This window comes from Triplophysa rosa, linkage group LG25 (assembly GCF_024868665.1).
Source record: "Triplophysa rosa linkage group LG25, Trosa_1v2, whole genome shotgun sequence".
Taxonomy (NCBI): Eukaryota; Metazoa; Chordata; class Actinopteri; order Cypriniformes; family Nemacheilidae; genus Triplophysa; species Triplophysa rosa.
The window spans coordinates 2,875,171-2,894,581 of record NC_079914.1 but is presented as its reverse complement, the minus strand read 5'-3'; the positions used below and the strand labels follow the sequence as shown (position 1 = coordinate 2,894,581).

At 36.9% G+C, this 19,411-nt stretch overlaps 1 long non-coding RNA gene across 1 annotated transcript in view; it reads left to right on the top strand.

Annotated features, from left to right (window-relative positions):
• The window catches only part of LOC130549282 (uncharacterized), a 54,353-nt gene extending 46,726 nt beyond the window's left edge, over nucleotides 1-7,627 (top strand). The window contains exon 5 of the long non-coding RNA XR_008962153.1: nucleotides 4,892-7,627. This is a non-coding gene — a long non-coding RNA (uncharacterized LOC130549282). The remainder of the gene's footprint in view (nucleotides 1-4,891) is intronic.
• The last annotated feature ends 11,784 nt before the right edge of the window (nucleotides 7,628-19,411 follow it).

Sequence of the window (19,411 nt, the reverse complement as noted above, 5' to 3'; positions counted from 1 at the left end):
GACAGATGTGCCGTGGAACCGCGGCATGTTGACAAACATCTGATCCCGTAGCCTCGGGCTGCAGATACCGCAGAAATGCGTTGCGCGGATGACGGGCAGATATGCCAACTGATATTGACGCTCATAATCCTATTTAGCATACATCTGTGATGTGACTGCTAGCATTCGTGTCTGTTATCTGGAATGTTTCACGGGTATTTCATACATATTTAAATGCGAGCAAACAACAGCTGTAAGTTGCCGTTTCTCGTTTCTCCGTTAGACTTGGGGAAACAGGAAGTCTCTTTCTCCGTTAATTGATTGGGTGTTGAGTGGGTGGAAAGGGCCGTGCCGAAGCCCCAGAGCGCAGGGCCTGAATTAAAACTTCAATCCCCCGTGTAAGACTCAATTTCATCCGTGACCTGACATTATATAAATGAGAAGGGAACAGATAGGTACCTCCTCAGATGGAGCTTTCCCTGAGCTTTTGGGCGGTGATGGGGGAAGGGGACTGAACCTGTTGTTCATCTTGTCTCCATCAATGAAAGAACATCAGAGAGACGTTTAAAGGATCCTTAAAAACACTTTCATTTTATAAAGAGTCAACAAGGCGACGTCTTTCGGTCATCTGTTAAATTTAAATTTACGCATTTATCAAAAGCAACTTACATTGCATTCATGAACCCAAACCCATGACCTTTGTGCTGCCACAATACTCTACCAAGTGAGTTAAAAGAATCAGGCAGGAAGAATAAAACCCTCAAACCGTATTGATGTAGTTAAATTGGTAAAGCATTGCATTACTAGTGGCAAGGTTGTGGGTTCGACTCTTAGAAAACACAAATACTTATAAATTGTAAGTGAAAAATGTCCAAAAATTGTTGGGGCTCATGTAGACCCCAGAATGATTTGCATAAGCAAGGCAAAAAGTTTCATGCATGAGATAGGAATGAAATCAAAATTGAATTTGGACCAAGTCATCCAACATGGTTCGAAAACTACAGTAAAGCAGTTTTCAATGATCATTTGTCATTGAAAGAATTTGGCAAGAAATTCTTCTGTCCTTAACACTGAAAATTTGGGGGTTAAAAAATAAAAAGTAGCAGAGCATATAAAATTTAAAGTTACCTTATGTTTCAAACAGAGATGGCTATAGAGAGGCAAAGGTTATGGACTACAGCTTGAAATGAAATTGTAATCTATCTTTTTATACCACTTTTAGGTTAAGGCTTCCGTGTATTGGAATAACTTTAATACATACATTTGTTGACTTGATTTCATATGTTTAAAAATGTTATGTAATGAAATTAATATGTAAAAAGACCCCCATCAAAACAAGAAGTGCATCTCTAGGCGTTTATCGATAGAATTTTGTTGAATATGTAAAACTACAGAGAAGGACACTTCAGCAATTGTCCACTGATCATCAGTTAACCCGTGCGCTTAGGTCAAATATTTTCAATATTTGCTCAAAATCAATTGTTTTTATTCTAAAAATGGTTCAATTGTTTTTTAACCTCTCAACAGTTATATTTATTCAAGATAAACATGCTTGTTCAGCCATATCATAGATTTTTCTTTTAAAGGACCCATTGTATGAAAGTCAAATTTTTTCTGTTTAAGTGCTACAATCGGGTCCCCGGTGCATCTAGCAACCCAGAAAACTTGAAAAACAAGTCCCAGTAACTCTGTTTTGGTAAGCCTTTCTCTGCAAGCAGGTGAGAAATTGAGCCGTTCAGATTTCGCTCCTGTTGTGACCTAGGGGGAGGCTCTTATTATAATATTACTGCCCCTTAATCTACATAATTCCACCCACTGCGCTGCCGCCATTGTTGTTTTCACAAGCGACAGCGGTGTACGTGACGCCATGGCTAAAGTTCGTGGACAACATGCAATGTAGTCGCTGCACAGAGTCCAAACCTCGGAAGAGACAGGAGTGGATTTATTTTATTTTTAGTGGAAATCCCTCAGAAACCATAAGTAGCAGGATTAGCTTCAAAATTGTTCCTCAAGAGGGATCGAGACAAACTGAATGAGACAAAGCTGCCGATGTAAGTAATATTTATCAACAGTCTGAATTGATGTACATGTACCATATATACAGGAGGATAATGTTAGTATATGATAGCGAAGGGAGCTAAGTCAGTCACGGGCTAAATAGAACATTCAAAGCCAGTGTTAAACTTACTCTATATTTATATGTTATTTGGCAAATGGGCACTTGGAGTTTAGCTGTATGCATGTTTACATTATGTGCGTTAATATATTCAGCTGCTGCAAGCTGTTTGTTTTGCTAATGAACAGGGGCGAACACTGCGGTTAGCTTCGTTTTAAACGTCTCAAATCATTCATCCTTAGGCTGAAAAATCTGTCAAAGCATACTAGTTATGCTCTCACGTTGTGTGTGTATCGTTATAATTTGTCAACGACAAGCGCTAAAATCCATGTAATTCCGCTGAGATCTGCAGGTGCGCATTCCATGGATTTTATGCAAGCATACATGCACAACGTGAGCGAAGTTTGCTGTGACAGATTATATAGTCTCCGGACTAATTATTTGAGACGTTTAAAACTAAACTGACTGCAGAAGAGTTCAGGAAACATAATTTAGCTAAACCATTGCCATGGCAGTACTACACCTGTGTTGTATTGACTTGCCGGACGGAAGAGGGGTGGGGTGCTCTGTAACTCATTATCATTTAAAGAGACATGCACCAAAAACAGGTTGCTGTGAGCATAGCTGTTTTGACGAGGCAAAAAGGGTTTTGTTTACACAGCCATTGAGTGTTTTTAAGCAAAATATGTTCCAGACATTTCATGAAGACCCTAATAAATCATACCAACTTGTTGAAAGTGCTCATTTTATGAGTCCTTTAAGTACTTTTATTTTTACCAAAAACAAATAATCATTCATGAATGTCATTTAACATAAGAAATTACAAATATGACCCATATACGCTATCTATGTTGTAACTGAAATGAACATTTGTAAAGTTTTATAGCTGTATTGAATAAAAAAACAAAAATAAAAACAAAAAAGAGTAATGCTCTAGGTCAACTGTAGAGTAAATGAGTCTACAATAGTAAAAACTATTGATTCCATTGTTGACTAAACACAAACCAATACATCATCATATAGCCATTGCTCCTTAAAATGGACGACAGTGATATTTCACTGAAAAGTGTCACTATAGAGGCCACTAGAAACTGATTCACGAGTCCCTTCATTGGCGTGATGACTGGGCATATTCTTACAGCCTCCATGGGGTAGGACGATGTGAACAGTGCAGACTTCATAAGAGCCCACACAGGATAACTGTCTGCTCTTGACTGAGGAATTGTTTAGTCCTTTAAAAACTCTCACAGCAGCGAACTGTAATGACAGAGGCATTGGCAGATCTGAGTTTTTGTTTTGAGACATAAATGCTTGCTTTTGGTTTTGTTTCTGCATAGAGAATGTGGATTGTTTGGTTTTTATATTTTTTATTGTCATTATAATCAACCCTGGTATTTATTATTTTAAATAAAACAAATTATAATAATGTGGGGTGAAACCTGTGTTGGTAAGGCAAGGTATCACTCTTTCAAAATTAGCATTGTGTCCTTTTCCCCGGAGACGGTTAAATCAGTCGCTCAGAGAGTAGCATGTCACAGGAATCTTTGTAGTCGCTAGATGATATCTGGGCTGCCGAGGACTACTTGCCTTCTGGCGTGGCCATACAAACTGTATGAATGGGGGACGTCTGGACTCTGATACAGTAACTTGAACTTAAAATGGACAACAGCAACAAGTCATCTAGAAACTCTGCTTGCACCCAGTGTTTAGGAATCACTTACTGCAAATGGCGATACTTAAAATTCTTATAATTTAAAGATAAATCTAACTACATTTTTTTACAGTAGCTCAGCTGTTTTTAGAACAATGTAACCTTCCCACTGACAGTTTTTTTTAATGTATTTTTAAACTATAAAATGATCTCTTAAGAAATTTTCAGTCAACTGAATACTTTACAATAACAATTTACACTGTATTGAATTAACAGTAAAAAAATCACAACTGTTTCACCTGTATTTTGAAATTTTAATTTCAGTGTTCAGAGAAGTGTTTGTGCTGTCTTTTTTATCTTTGCATATCTCTGCTGTCCTTCTGAAACCTCATATCTCCATATTTAGTTTTTTTTACATAAATCATTACTATTAGTCACCCTTTATGTTTGTCATTATATAACAAATAAAAAGTAGTAAAAAGTGCTTGTCAACTTTGACATTTAATCATACATAATCAAAGTACAGAATTTCCTGAAAAATTGCAAAATTGGACATCTAAGGTTTCGGAAGGACAGTGAATATTTGTTTCACACTATATTGCAAATAATCATATGCGTTCAAATTAGTTATAATAAAAAAAGGCTTAAGATGTATGTTTAATTTGTTTCTTTATGAAGTTCTGTGTTAAAAAAGCACTGTTATTTCTATGAAATTAATTTGTCGTTATTAAGGTCCAGTATTTGCAATAATGGCCAGAAATGTCCTGATATTGGAGGATGAAATATCAAAGCAAATAGGACAAAATATTTACTTTTATATTAGATGATTAACCTACCAAAAGTAATATTTTGGTATTAAACCGAACCTAGCTTGGTTGTTATTTCAACCAGATCTCACAGGAAACATTACTATTTTACGAGGTGGCGATCATGTGAATCATCCAAAAAATGTACGGTTATTAGAAAAAAGGATGAATGAAGCCCCGCCCCTAAACCTAACCATCACTGGGGAAAAACAAATAACGCACCAATGAGATCACACAAATTTATATAAATTAGCCAAAACAATCTCACGGGAATGCTTACTATTTTATCAGATTCATACGAATTGCAATTGACATAAGTTTGTGTCTTTTTTCTTTCAGATTGTTCTGTTGTTGGGTTTGTGTACATTGACCAAGTTATTAAGCATCAATCTGGTTTCCACTCTCCACTGTCCACTACATTGGTCAGGAATGGTTTTGTGCCTTCTGTTTCCAGTTGATTTCCCAGATGGAGTTTGGGCTCTTTTTGTAAATGCAGAAACAGAAGACCGGAGCCAAATTCACACATTCTGCAAACATAAAGATTGACTTCAATCCAAAATCTAAAAGACAGTCATGGGAGTGATTTAACCAGCGTATGATCTCCAATTCTGATCACATTCAATCAGAAACTGTCTCATGGGATAATCTTTTTGGAATAGCAATACATGTGCTGAAAAAAGTCCTCACTTTTACATTTATGCATTTTTATTCATGCATTTGGTGGATACTTTGATCCAAAGCAACGTAATTTGTTGCATGGCCAATGTCACTCATGACATCTCGTTCTTAAGGGCTTCTGGGTGGTTTGTTACTGCATGCTTGCTTTATTGCATTGGCACTGGGTGTGTTGAGCAGTCTCATGATCCAACTGGACATCGACCCAAAACAGAACTTTTATGTCCATTAGAGAGGAATGTGGCCGCAAGCTCTTGTGAGATAAACCATGCAGGGAAAAACGTGCACCATCCTTCCCTGTCAGTTACCCACGCCATCCTTGTGCTCCCATTCATGGAATCTCTCTAATGAGAGTGGAAATGTCAGCTATGATACACTCGGAGAGAAAAAGAGAAACAGGGCGACGTACAAAGGGCTTTTATGCAGCCTGCCTAGTATTTTCTCCACGCCTGTATTCCGGCCGCTTTGTGACTTGATTAGTGGATCCTCTCACAGATTTTCACACGTGAATTTGCTTGGGGATTATTTTTAGTAAGGAACAATCAGCCTACATTGCTTGGAGTGGTGTGTTACACCAGACTGTCAAACTGTTGAGGATAACAGACAAACATGTGCAAAACCTGAAATATACATCATTAAACTAAACAATAACTAAATTATTGCCATAGTTATGCAATGTTCTACACATGGGTTACTCAACAGTCACCATGCAAACCGTGATGCACGTTACTCAAGCCGCGATGATATTGTCCATGTGTAGCTCACTGTACAGGGCTTATTGTTTGAGATGGAGTGAATGCGTGAACACTGGTAATGAAATCTCCTTCCAGTTATTTTCCAACTACAAAGAGGGAGAGGTGATCTTAGGTGCCACGCTGGACATGATCAATCAAACCCAGACAGTTCCCTCAGGACAGAGTCGAAGGTCCATCCACCTGTCTCACTTTTGAAGATACAGTATCCGTATGTATTCTCTGTGAGCACAGGACAGCTTCTAACGCCCATGTTTCTCATCATTATAGAAGATAGAAAACTGGTTATCAAGCTGCAGAATAGTTCAGTTTGTCAAATGCACATGTATTTACAATGGGTGTCTATGAAGCAATGCAGAAATATGAAGCTTGTGTTCTTGTTGAATCGTTTATGTTAATGCTTGCGTGTTATTTGAGCTGTAAGGTTGTTTAAAGCATTTTTCTAGTGGCAGGATTATTTTATTTGGCATTAGCACGGTTGTTGTATGTAACTCCTGTTTTGGCAGAAAAATGGCACATTCTTACATTCTACAATGCTGTCATTGAAAAGAGATTAGGTGTTAAAGAAGCAAATGTGTTTTAATAAAAATAATTAAGTTGATCAACTTCAATGTACTTGATTTACCATTTTTGATTGGTACTTGATTTACGTTTATTCAAAGCAACTTACAGTGCATTCAAGCTATATAGTTTATCAGTTTTATGTAAATCCAGAAGAAAGGCAAACACATTCTGAAAACAACGATCTAATGTGATTGGCTGGCCTTAGGGAACGAGAGTTGATTTTTTTGTGTCTGTGTAATAACTTTCATTAAGTTGGCGCGTGTTTACCATATGAGTGTTTATGTGTTATTGTGGTAGCAAATATTTAGTGTAAATTACTGTAAATTACTGCAAACCCAATACTGTACACTTCAGATTAAAGTAAAACTAACTACTTTATATGAATAATCAACAGTATAGCTGCATGTGACTGCTTTTAGGCTGTTTTCAAGGCTTTACTACAGTCAGAGCCAAATTATATAAATAATTAATGATCTTTTTCAGTTTTAAAACGTTCATACTGGTAATTGTATAAAACATCAAATTTCATAAAACTATAAGCTCATTTGAGAGGTTTAACAGATGAACAGTCACCTGTGATCACTGGCAGGTGCATGACGGTTAAAAATATAGTTTAAGTTGACGTGATGTCATGTTGACGTGTTCCATGTGTTTTTTAAGACAAGAGGGCGCCACAGTTTTTAGAGGCAGATGCTAACAAACGAGTTCTCGTTGACGTTATAGCTTAACGGTTATTTTCCTAAAAACACTATTGGTTGTCTGTTACTCTTATATCATTTTTTATTATATTATAATATAGTATATTATTTTATATTATATTACTTATATACTTATATGCTACTTTCTTATATGTTTAATGTATCATTCTGCTCTTTATTTTCTCATGCCAAAATGAATTTGCTACAAATGAAATAAAATATTTTGTAGTTCAATAGTTAAATTGTTTACTTTTGTGGCAAGTAGGCATGTGATAAGTGGGATAATGTATATTCAACCTTCTGTTTTGTGTTGGGGTCCTGCTCAAACTCTCGGGCTTTACTTTGCCAAGCAGCTGGATGCACATTTTCTCCCAACTAAGTAAAATACAGTATAATACCATATAGTTTGACATAAAAATGCTTACAGACAAGCCACGTTTCATGTGAAACTCATGCAAAGTCTCAATACATGTAGTTTTTCTGTAAGTATTACATTATTATATATGATATAATTATAGTCTTTTATGTCTACACTGTAACTTTTTTTGCTGCCTTACATTTTTAGGTAGAATCAACTTTACGAATCATTACTTTAACACATAAAAATAAGTTAAGCAATTTCAACTTATTTAAACTTAAAATATTAAGTTGAAATGAGCTGTAAAAAAACAAGGCGGTATTTTTTATTATGGTTTATTATGTGTGTAAAAGGACATACAGCATACAGTATATAAGGGACAAACATGTAAGAATAGTGGGAACAAGCTGTCATGTTCTCTTCTCATGAAATCTTTGGCTTTTGTTCTTTTTTCGCCCGTGATCTTGGGTTGAAAAGGTGTTCTGTTGTGGATAGAAGCGAGACACAGTCTGGTCTGAGAGAGTGGCTGGTTTTTCAACACAATCAGTCCTATGATAGTGTTTCATGCTCGCCCAGTTCACCTGTGCTGACGGATGAGCGTGGAAACAGGCCATCTAGAGCGAGCGAGCAAGAGAGAGAGAGGGCAACTCTCACCTGTTCTTTCACCTGTTGCTTTGGGCTTAACTTGCCACCTACTCCATCTCTGGGTTGTTTTTAATAGAAGACATATTAGTTCGGTATTATATAGTATGTATAGTGCACACAGCATGCACATTTTCTGTATGAATGGAAATGTTGATACCGACAGTGTGACTGCAATTTACTCAACTTGACCTTCCATTTTCAGCTATTTTTAACAAATATTTGATCAGACTGCCATAAGATAGGGCATTTTAACATAAAATGAAAAAGTCACCATTTTCATGGACACATCACGTGCAAGGTGAGGTCATGTGGCAACACTGTTACATCAAAAACACAGCTTTTCTTAGATCCTACTGTTTAAAAAAATAGTGTACAACTCTTTTCAAATTCTTTACACTTCTCTTACACACACATAAACGTATACTGACCGAGCTACTTGGAAACCCGCATGGTGTGTTTTTTAAAGCTCTGGGCCTCACATGCCTGTTGTTACCTGTTTCGGATAAACAAACCCCATGGCAGGCCGAGCAGGAGATCGCCGCTGAACACCGCACTCACATACTAAGCAAACTATCACCAGGTGTGCACGCATAGAGCCGATCTTCCATCAGCATCCTGTCATGCAGAAGATGTTTTTCCAATTTGTCAAGATAATCTTTCCTCAAACACGGCCTGGGCCGAGGCCTCTCGGCACACACACACACCGCAAGGCTGAAACGCAAACCGTCTCCTTCGAGACAACTTATTATGTCTCTTAACCAAATTATCTGGCTTTGCTTTTACCGCTTTTCCGGCATTTTGGGGATCTGTTTAATTCGTCCTGAGACAGATCATCCTGCACATTACACAAATTTAGACTCTTAGTGGAGTTGTGATCTGTTTATTTTTCTGCCTGGATTACTGCTTTCTTAATGATGTCAGTTCAACCAAAATATAAAACGACACGCAAATTAGCATAAAGAACACACGCGCACGACTGACGCTCCCTGACACCCGCTTAAATTACAGCGTAAGCAAAAAAATCCCAAAGCTGATGATTTTATAATGAATCTTTTCATTTGCCACGGTGTGGATTATTTTAAAGGGATTTCAGTGGAATATTTACAAGTGTTTCATGATTCACAAACTTTATATTTAGAGAGGGGTTTATTTATCGACGGATATCATGTTAAATAATAAGCGTTATGATACAAGCCTCTTAAATGATGGGTGCTATAATTACGCAGATGTGCCGCATGTGAGCTTTAACTTTGGGACAACATCTGTGAAGTGGATGTGGAATATTTTAAGACTTGAGAGGGCTAAAGATGACAGTGTTGGAAATCAAATTATCCAAGGCACTAGGATGCCATGTTATGTTGTGCCCAAGTAGTTGAACTAAGAATATAAAAAATAGCATTTTCAAAGAAAATCAAGAGTGTCTCTTGATAACTTTAGGCACCTTTGGCAGCTTAAGAGCAGGCATGAAAACTAGATCTTTGAGCAATCGCATGAAAAATCAGGAGCAAACAGAACCTGAAGCCTGATAAGAATCCAGAGAGTCAACAGAGAATTCCAGCTAATGGATTAATCACAGACTAAATTGACCAAGCAAACAACTCTTGACTAGAAGTGACTTCACAGCATAGCTGAATCACCCCATGGCCAGAATGGTCCACTTTCTGCTTAGTTTATTATATTATATTATTTGGTTTATTGCCATTTGTTTGCATAGCTTTAAAATACATTTGATAAATATATGTAAAATGCTAAGTTAAAGTCAAGTCAATTTTATCTTTATAGCACTTTTTACAACTTGCATTGCATCAGCTGTACAAGCAAAAACAAAAGCCATAAAGAACTTCTAATTTATATGAATTCGTACAATCTCACCTCTACGTTTTTGCATGATCTGCTTTTACACCTGTGAAGGTTAAGTTTAGGGGCAGGGTTTCATCCTTGCCTTTTTTTGAATTATCGTACCTATTTGTTCAATTCACTTTGAACAACTTTATAAAAAAATTGCCTCGTAAAATAGTAAAAAATTTCAGGCTGGATATTTTACATGCAAGGATACCAAAAAGAGGAAGATTAATTTAAGTGTTAACTTTACAGTAAACTTTACAACTTGAATATCACATTTTTGTAAAGAAGAATTGCTATTTTCTGTTTAAGAGAAATAAAGCGTTTTAACAAACATAGAAGCTCTTTTACAGTTTGAATGCCTTGCCTCAGATATTATTATTATTATTTGTATGAACAATTGTATTGTGTTTATGTTTTATGTTCATGGGTATAAATTGATGTACTAAGCCACAATAAATATTTTAATTGTTTATTTATAGACAGCAGATGTGCTTTATATTTGTAATTTACCTCAAATTATTTATAGACAGCAGATGCTTTATATTTGTAATTTACCTCATCACATTTATTAAAAGGGGTGTGAACATGTACTAAATAAAAATCTATGATATGTTTATGGATAAAAACAAAACCTTGATTTAATTTAATTTCTAATGTTGAAAAAAACAATGAATCACATAAAAAAGTCCTACAGACCCGAACACCACACAAGGGGTTAAAAGTACATCACAGCGAATAAGAATTTAGTTTTGTCTGTGATAATTGACATTATGTCACAAATGCTTTTAAACTGAACCCTGAACATTCTTTTACAGTCAGCACCTTTACAGTCAGTAATGGAAAATGCTCATTTTAAAAAGCAGTCAGGGTCACAAAACAGGTATCTAACCCCCCCCACCCCCGCACCCCCAACACACAGACACGTCCCGCTCACCTGAGGTCTGAAACAACTTCTGTCCAGACGTGTACGCACACACACACACCTGTGGGCGGTAGATGCGGTTGACTGGAACGGTAACGCCCCAATACTGCTGTAAAGGTAACATCTCAAAACTTCCTGTGTCTTAGCAGCGTGCCGCCCAATGCGTTTACCATGTAAACGCGTCTAAATTCCTCAGATTTCCTTTTGCATCACTTATCAATGGCTTAAAGGCGGTCACAACATGGGCAGGGATTTCCTCTGCCATTTGTTTTATACTTTAGGGCGTTGATATGCAGTCGGTATTCAACTTTCGGTATTCAACCCTTATCTTCCGCTGCTGTCTTCCTCTCTGTTTTGTAGAGCAATCGGATGTTTTTCCCGCAGGTCTTGCGAACACCCTCATGGAGAGCACCGCTGCTCTAGATAGCACAGAGTGGAGAGACTGGTCCAGCCAGTCGTCTGAACTAGCTTTACCAACAGACCGGGATTAAACATGAGAACACCCACTAACTCTGGCTTTTTTATCACAGGCCTTGGCAATCGGGAATGTTTTCGCATACATAATCGCTCCATCTAAGCAGTGGCTTGCTTGGTGGAGGTGCGGAAAAATAACCTAATGACAAGATGCTACTTGATTCACGTGGGCCGATGGCATGACTGCATGAGAATTCTCATGGATAAATCGTTTTATAATGAATGCTTTAGAACTTTTCAAATGCACCAGCACTGGTTTTAAATATAGTGAGCATCAGATGTCTTTTAAGGTGGCACAACCTCAACCTCAGTTATATCAACTCCTCATGGGTAGAAACAGTAAAACGTGAAGACCAGGATTCCATTTGTTTTGGCTATAGCACAAATGCATTGAGTAAATTTCAGGTAAAATAATCCATTTGCCAACATAAAGGGATTGTTTAATGAGAATTCTGTCATTATTTATTCACCGTCATGTCTTTCAAATCTGAATATGACTATTTCTTCTGTGTAACACAAGATAAGATATTTCGAGAAATGTCTCAGTGGTTTTGCGTTCATATAATGGAAGTCAATAGAGGGTCAGTGTTGTATGATTATCAAAATTCTTCAAAATATCTTTGTTGTGTTCTGCAAGTTTGAAATGACATGAGGGAGTATAAATGATGAAAGAATTTTCATTTTTGAGTGTATTATGTGTATTATTCCCCTTGTGCATTTTTAGGCCAGATTTCAGTTGCCGACAGATTTGGGAAAATCGCTGACATGTGTCGTATTTGTTTGATCATGTGAGTGACTTTCATAGTGTGCCTTTTCAAAGACACGATCTCAGAGATCACTACCGTCTGTCTGATATTTGGCATGATAAATATCTGGACCCGTCTGCGACTCACATTCCACACTTTTGACTAAAACATTGGTTTTAAAGCTTTGTTAGTAAATAAGGGGATCACTCCAAAATTATTTTCAGTTTTTCTGAATCTACTATTTGTATGTGTGTGTTTAGAGTATTTGTATGTGTTAGTTCACCCAAAAATGAAAATTCTGTCATCATTAACTTGCCCTCGTGTCATTTCAAACCTGTATGACTTACTTTCTTCCGCAGAACACAAAGAAGATGTTTTAAAGAAAGTTGGAAACCGAACAGCGCAGTCACCAATTCACTTCTATTGCAGGAACACAAAACCAATGCAAGTGAATGGGTGCTGGTTAACAACATTCTTCAAAATATCTTCTTTTGTGTTCTCTCTCATTTTTTATACTGTAAATAATTATTCTATCTTTCATTCACAACAGCCTTGTGAAGCTTATAAAACCTTAAAATGTGTCAGCTCTTGGTTCTGGGACAGAGCTAATATCTGCCCTTATGTCATGTTTTGAACCAAAGGCCTTAAAGGATACTGGATAGAAAGGTCTTTTAAAGTTGACTGATAAGGTGTTGAAATGCATAAATCTAATGCTTCAAAGCAGTCATGCGAATTGCACAGAGACAGGCAGTATTTAAACAAAGGATTTATAGGCACATTTCAGACGACTGACAGTAGATGTCATGCAGCATGACAAATGTGACACTTAGCAGTCTTTACATTTATTTTACATGTAATTTTCCAAAACCGCCTTTTTTACACTCTTTCATGTCAATAGTGACATTGAACAACAATAAAATTATTTTTTCGCAATGCCTTATACTGTGAACTGCTGAAGTCAGTTCACAGTATTGACCCTTAAAGAGATGAACTCCAGGGCTCCTGTCACGCTGGCCTCATTTCCCACAGTCACACAACTAATAATTATCTTGATGTTAATCGCTGTAAGATGGCCATAAGGGATTGGCCTTTCACCTTGCCTTCATTCTGCTGAAGATCTTATCTGTTTGGCAGGCCTTGTAGGAGCAGAACCTACATGAACGTGTCCTGCTACCTAATTGGCTGGAAAGTGGACAGGAGGTCATTTCTATTGGCAGGAAGTGAGGGAAAGATGATGAAACCCACTGCTGAGCACGAGACTGTTGTTTTGATAATAAAAAACTTAAATATGAAAAAAAAACATTTCAAGCAAACAAACAATTAGATTCCATTATGATAACAAGTTTGAAATAATAAATATCTATACATTCCAGACATCATAAAATACATTTGAAACTAATTTAGCTTGTTCAAGCTATTTTTTATTCATAATTTTTTCAAATATGATTAATTGCATACAGATTTATTGTCACAATGCGGATTACAAGTTTTGTTTTATTTTATTTTCATGCATCCCTGAGATACCTTATCATATTGGTAACAAATTAATGGAAAAATAAAACATAAATGTACATGTTTTGGCATTCCTGTGACCCCCAATAAAGATAAACAATATATAAAAATAATTGAATGGATGTTTTAGATTATATTTTTACAATTACATGCACAAAACGTTTAGTTTATTTAAGAAACAGGAATGCAAACACTGTAAATATTATTGTAATTGTTAGCTGTTATTACATTTTCCCAAAACTGTTTTTATCTTTCAAATTCTATTATCTGTAATTATAATAGAAGTAAGTTAACTGTGAAAAGTTCTATGGCTAATACAACTGAATGGATGTTTTTATTTACAAAACAGCATTTGAAAATACAGTACAGTAACCACATACGTTTGGATAATAGTTTGTTAAACAAAAAGTTAAACTATAAGCCTTGAAAGTTTTATTTTCTTTTGTGAATTTTTATGGCTCAGTTCTCAGAACTACATGTGAATCAACAAGTTGAACCGTGGCACGCCTCCTACAGGGCAGACGGCTGAGCAAATGTGTAATGAGTGTCCGCAGACGGATGATTCCAGCTGTAATGTGACCAGCGTGGGCATGGGCGAGCCGTATCCCCTGCTTACACAGAGCAGCTGTCAGTGCACCGTGAGGGGGCTGAGGGCTTCTGACAGGCTGCCCTGGTGACGCGCTCGCACGCAGATGCCCTGTGACAGCTCTCTGCTGGGGTGCAGCTGCCCCCAGCCCCCTCCCGTCCCCTCCACTTACCGCAGCTGTATCCAGACGCACCGTGGCGGTTGGAGGGATGTTCCGTTGGACATCCGTGGACCAGCCGCTGGTCTTTAACCCTGTTCATGACATCGGCCAGTGATGCATGCCGGGGACAGTTATAAAGAAAAACTTTGCTTTTAACTGCCAGTAGACCTCACAGGGGGTGCCAGGGGGTAGTTCACACGCAATGCAACACAATGCATATCCCATATAATTCAGTGCATTCAGCAAATGCTTGTATCCAAAGCAATTTTTCAGTGTGTGTGTTCCCTGGGAATCAAACCCATGACCTTTGAGCTACTAACGCAATGCTTTACCAGTTAAGCTAAGTGATCATTTTTGGCACTGTAATGTTAGTCAAGGTGTTTCGTGCCAAACTCGACTTCACATTAAATTTGTGAGTTTGCTACTGTAGCTTTAATACTTCTGTTTGTGAATGGACTCTGTTGTGACTGGCTGAACGCCAGTGTGTAGTGTTTGTGCGGGTGAGCCAAGTTGCTTTATATATTAAATGTTGATCAAGGAAGTATGTAATACCTGTTGAGAGCTACCCGTTGGCATTCTCAATGAGCTCAATGGCAGTTCCTTGGCTTGCGTCGGACCCCCTAGATATTCGCAAACTGTTCGCTGCCATGGACAAGGTACAGGATTTTATACATCCAATCACCTGAGCCATTGATGTTATGTAACTCATCACTTTTAAGAAGAATATGACATCTTGACATCTCTGACAGCTTTTCACTTGCCTAGGGTGTGGGCATGGAAAGCAAAACAGCAAAAATAAACCAATTTCCCACATATGAAAGTCCAGGCATCTTCTGTACTGTAAAAAGTGTTGTCAATTTCATCTTGAAATTCAAACCGTAAAACTTGTAGGAGCAAAGCTGTGATAATGTTCAGCTTTGGTCAACTGACATCTTCGCTGTTTGTAGAAATATAGTATTAAACATTTATTAAAATATTAAAAATAAGGTATTAAAAATGTTGTATTCATTTTGTGTAGCTGTACTTGGAATAGAAACTGAAGCTCAGTTTTGAAAACAATTTAAGTTAATTAAATTACACAAAACACACAAGCAAAGTACGTTTCTTTATATCTTTATAAAGATATAGTTCCAAACAATGGATCAACAAATATTAAAAACAAATAAATTGTAGTCAATGTATTCCTCATTTTCTGCAAGCCTTTTGGTTTTTCTTTGCATTTTTCTGTATATTAGAACAAAACCCACATTTCCTGATATGCTGTGGTAAAAGTATGTTTTTAAAAGTAAAGTATGACCATTCTGTACCAAACTCCTTATAATTTGATGGTTTAATCAAACCTGAGGGAGCATGTCGTGCAAAAACCCCTCAAAGCTGTATTGCATGTTTGAATAAAGCTCCTGGTTCTGTCAAATAGTGTCTAAATAAATATGTTTGAATTTTTTGGGTTGAAAAAATATGACCGCTGACTTGTGTTCTGTTATAAATATAATAATTATATCTTATCAATTATATTATAAGACACACTTTTTATGCCAGTATATACAGTATATATAAAAAATATATTTAGAAATTACTATGGAGCAGGTCACATGTTGATATGCAAATTAAAACATTGCAAGTCTGCTGTATGGCTGTGCATTCATTCATTCATTCATTCATTCATTCATTCATTCAATAAATTTGCTTTGACTTGACATTAAAAGCATGTTTTCCATGGCATGTCTACTTAGACAGCACACATTTATGCTTAATTTTTTTTGTTACTGTCTGTCATGTCATGCTCCTGTAAAATCATCTGCTAAATGAATGCAAATGGTAGAGCATTGCATTAGCAAATCAAAGGTTTGATTTCCATGGAAAATGGAAGCATCTCAGTTTGTATCTTTATAGAGCAAAAACCCGCTGAAGTCACTGTCTGTGGAGACATGGAGGTTTCAGTTACACAATCAGCATCATCTCTTATCTACATCTTCTGTTTGGGTTTCCACGAGCTACACATCACTGCTGCTTGTGTATCCCCTTTGATTACCATTCATTCTGCCACAATAAGTTCATCTGTCTGTTTTTGGGGACACAGTGTGTCCTTTGACAAAATTCCTTGGATGAAGTCCTGAAATAACCAAACAATGATATAAACATCTTCCAAATGTATAATTTAAATCTGTTGTCAAGCTGTAGGGTCACGTTTGTTACGTGCACTGACCTTGATTCACCTAAAGCAGGACACACTGGACGTATTAACATTGTCATTGAACAACAGATCTTTTTCACATTTCTGGGTTTGAAATGCAAAAGTAAACAATATTACTGCTGGTATACACTCTAAAAAAAATGGTGCTATATAGCACTAAAAGTGGTTCTTGTCTCGTAATCATAGGGGAACCACTTTAAGTTCTGTATAGAACCATATATGTTATCTCCATATCTTCAGATATTCCTCAGCAGGGGGCTTAACAGGTTCTTTATACGGAAGCGGTGCTGTATGGTTCTTAAGCGGTTCTATATAGCATCTCAGTCATCCCAAAGAACCGCTGAAGAACCACTGAAGCACCAAGATATGGTTCTATACAGCACTTAAAGTCACCGTGAACCGGAAGTTGCGATCGTTTTTACTTACGTATTCTGAAAAGGAATTTCAAAGGAGAAAATTAGTGTGCGTGTCTTGCATTTTTCCTTGCAAATTGATTGGATGTATAAAAACAGATGTTGCATTGATTTTGAAATGAAACTGGAAGGCAGACTGACAGTTGAAGTGGAGGAGTTAACGGATGCTTCGGCCAAGCTGACCAATTTACGTCATTTACTATAAACGCTGCAATATTTCATGAAAAAATAAGAATTTTCAGTTTTAATTTCACTGGGACTTTAAAGTGGTTCCCAAATGATTACGAGCCAAGAACCACTGTTCGTGCTATATAGCACCATTTTTTTAGAGTGTATGAGGTTAAATGGAAGACCCTACAGCAAAAGAGGTTTTCATTTCTAAAAGAAAACAGGATTTGAAATGCGGAAGCTGCAAATCGACTGTTCCTCCCTCAGCAGGTGCTGTGTCAACAATAACATGTTAACATCACAGTATAGATCTGTAGACATTTAAATGTATCATACAAGGAAATAACTACTATAGTAAAATGACATCACTCATTACAATATGATCTCATGAGGAGACCAAAACTATTTTTTGAGGTCTGTTTAATATGAATTCGACCAATGTAGTCGTACAATAAAAATGTTATTAAATGATTATTAGAAATGAGCAAGCATTAATGTACACATCTAACCCAACCCTTAAACACAACCATCTTCACGCTGAAAGCAGATTGTTTGAAAATGTATTATGGACATTGTACACAATCATACGAATTAGCCACCAATTTGCTAAAAAAAAAAAAAGTATGTTTATTTATTGATTTGAGAAGGGACCACTCTGTTGAAAAAAACAGCATATCACTGATGTCTTTCTGAAACCTCGTATCTCCATATTTCGTAGTAGTATTTCTTTATTGTTATTTTTTGCCAAAAATCATTATTATTAGTCACTTTAGTAAAAAGTAGCTTGTCAACTTTTTTCCATTTCCTGAAAAAGGGAAAATTTGGACATCCAAGGTTTTGGAAGGACAGCGACGGTATGCTGGTTAGGTATGTTTTGAAGCATGGCAGCTGGTTTGAGCTGGTTTAAGATGGTCCTGAGCAACTAGCTTCTGCTTAGAACCAGCTCATAACCAGCTCATGACCAACTAAAGACCAGCTTAAACTGGCTCAAACCAGCTGTCATGCTTCAAAACATGGCATGTACAATTTTAAACTAAAATGTTTCCATTTCATGCATTTGTACTGGATTTTCATCCACAGTCCCCCGGCAGGTCATTGCTATCATAAAAAATAACACAAATTCTAAAACATGATAAAATACAGTAAAATAAAGAGATTTTATTGTTAAATTAGCAAACTAGCAGCTAGCTAGCAAAAACAAGTGAATAATCACCCACTCTGGTCATTAAAGGAAAAGACTTTGTAAAAAATGCTGTACATTTTCTTTGGCTTTAGATTTTTTTGCAATTAAAATGTCATCAATAAATCTGAAGATATGACTAAAGCCAATTTGGGAACAATTGTGACATCATTAGTTCAATAGCAAAGTTAGGTCGATAATAATGGTCAAAATATGTTGTCAAAATAATGTGAAACAGTCCATTCTTTTCAACCAGTCATTTGCCTGATGTTATAGGTACGTTATGTTGGTATGATAAGGTTTGGAGTAACATTTGGCATGTCATGGTTTGATAGGAATGGGAACTTTGATCCAAAACTTTTAATTTCGTCCTACTTTGTCTAGACATATTTTCAGATGATTTTTTTTAGAAACAGTGTTCTACAGATAGCCCTTATTCAACCTTTTTAAAAGGAATTTTTCGCAAATTAGGATTACATCAGCCGAACGCGCTGCAGCACCGGTCAGGTGAAACTCTGGGAACTCTTCGTAAGATCCCAGACGAACAAAAGTAACCCGTACGTGCTAATTAGACCCTGAACGCTCTGCCTCGAAATCCAGCTTAAGGACCTCAGAGTTGGCCCACTTCAACCACAGCTGCAATTATTGAATTAGTAGAAAAGTTCAACGCTTCCTCAGATTTCAGATCGTTATTAAGCTTCCTGATGAAATCTAAATCCCGGCGCAGTGCAGATGCATTTGTTTCCCGCAGTGAGCACATACACACCTGTGTGAGGGTTTGTTCAGGGAGTTGGCAGAACATTCTGTGTTACCTGGAGAAAGGAATGCATGCTAAGCGCATTTTCAAATCCTGTCATATCTGAATAGAGAGATGGAGTAACAGGTGTTGTATGTTCAAACAGTAGACAGTGTGTAAGCAAGGGGTAAGTGGACATGGCAAACATGGTATCACTTAAGAGGTTTTTTT